Genomic DNA, 2,729 nt, shown 5'->3' with positions numbered 1-2,729 from the left:
ATTTCCATGAACTGCAAGTTGGATATCATTACCATCCGTGGCAACCTTAACGGTGTTCGTTACCAACAGGAGGTTCTTGACAGGGCTGTGGTACCTCATTTTGAGAACCATCCTCTGGCAACGAGACCCATATTTATGGACGACAATGCTAGACCTCACAGGGCGCATGCTGTAAATGATTTTTTGCGGCAAAATGCAATTGACAGAATTCCATGGCCTGCCATGAGCCCTGACCTCAACCCCATTGAACATTTGTGGGACTTTATTGGCCGTCGTGTGAGGCAGAGAGACCCACCAGTCCATAATCTCAACGAATTGACGGCTGCCCTGCATGAGGAGTGGAACAGGATCCCCCAGAATCAGATCCGGAGACTCATCCAAGGAATGAGGAGGCGTCTGGAATCGGTGGTGCGTGCGCAGGGAGGACACACTAGATATTGATGAAAGTCGGTGTGCAGACTCTCAGATGACTGTTCTTTCTTTCCATGTGACATTTGTGTTAATACACCTGACAACAACGTCTGTGGATGAATAGTAAATTGTGTCCATTTTTTCATGAATTTAAGACAGTTTTAAGAATTTGGATTTCGTTGCAATAAAGCAAAGTCTTGATACTTTTTCCCTTTAAGTTGTTTGTCAGAGATCGTCTGTTGAATAAAAAAGTGTCAAACTATATCAACCCGGCATATTTTGATTGTCAGAACACTTCAAAGTTGCTCCAATAGAAAAAATTGGGGTGTTGCTTGATTAATTTCCAGGTGTATATTAGGAACATGAAGTTAGAAACGGATTCGGGATTCGGGATTCGGGATTCGGGATTTCGGGATTCGAATCCCGAATCTGAATATTTTTTTCAGATTCGGGATTCGAATCCCGCATCTGAATATTTTGTGCACATTCGGGATTCAAATCCCGAATCTGAATATTTTATTCAGATTCGGAGTTATGAACATCAGTGTCAATATACATTATCTCACCCCTTCTAAGGTAATAGGGACCGCTATTAAACCTGGGTATCGTAAAAACATGAACACCCAAACATACATTTTTCCATATTTCAGCCTCAACATTGACTTTTCTTCATATTCGGGTTTCGGTATTTGAATCCCGAATCTGAATATTTTGTTCGGATTCGGGATTCAAATGCCGAAACCCGAATATGAAGGAAAACCAAAGTTGAGGCTGAAATATGGAAAAATGTAGGTTTGGGTGTTCATGTTTTTAAGAGTATAATCCCGAATCTGAAATTAAAATATTGATAGATACATACATAGATACACAGATACATAGATGCATAGATACACAGGTAAATGGATAGATACATAGATAGATACACAGATGCATAGATAGATACACAGATACATAGATACATAGAGACATACACAGATACATAGATACATTTATGATACATAGATAACTACATAGATACATTCATAAATACCTACATAGATACATTCATAGATACCTACATAGATACATTCATAGATACCTACATAGATACATTCATAGATACCTACATAGATAGATACATAGATACATAGACAGATACGTAGATACAGAGATGCATACATAGACAGATATGTAGATACAGAGATGCATACATAGACAGATACGTAGATACAGAGATGCATACATAGACAGATACGTGGATACAGAGATGCATACATAGATACGAGATGCATAGATACGTAGATACGAGATACATACGTAGATACGTAGATAAATGATACATAAATAGATACATGATACATACATGGATACGTAGATATATGGTACATACGTGATACATACATGATACATGATACGTACATGCTACATGATACATACACGATACATGATATGTACATGCTACATGATACATACATGATACATGATATGTACATGCTATATGATACATACATGATACATACATAGATACATATATGCTACATGATACATACATGATACATACATACATGCTAAATGATACATACATGATACATACATACATGATACACACATGCTACATGATACATACATACATACATGGTACATACGTGATACATACATGATACATGATACGTACATGCTACATGATACATACATGATACATGATATGTACATGCTATATGATACATACATGATACATACATAGATACATACATGATAGATGATACACACATGATACATGATACATACATGGTACATGATACATACATGATACATACATACGTGATACATGATACGTACATGATACATGATACATACATGATACATACATACATGCTACATGATACACACATGATACATACATACATGATACATGATACATGATACGCACATGCTACATACATACATGATACATGATACATACATGATACATACATACATACATACATACATACATACATACATACATACATACATACATACATACATACATACATACATACATACATACATAAGACCTATGAATAAGCGTGCACGCTGATCCTAAACACTGTGTACGACCAGCGTATTGTAATTATACGCTGATGTTGTTCGGAAAATATGAAACAATACTGCCCGAAATACCACTGAATATCACCCGGATAAAGCGGATATAAAGACAGACTGTAAATATTCCCCGTGTTATGTACATTCCGTGATGGACAGGTGGTGTCGGTAGGGCATCAGTTGCCCACCTCATTTCTGAACAAGAAGCTGGTGTCATCAATGAATTTCAGCGTCTCATTGTCTTTAGTCCTCCT

Source organism: Haliotis asinina, chromosome 1, assembly GCF_037392515.1.
Source record: "Haliotis asinina isolate JCU_RB_2024 chromosome 1, JCU_Hal_asi_v2, whole genome shotgun sequence".
Classification (NCBI taxonomy): Eukaryota; Metazoa; Mollusca; class Gastropoda; order Lepetellida; family Haliotidae; genus Haliotis; species Haliotis asinina.
Note: the sequence above shows the minus strand (reverse complement) of the source record.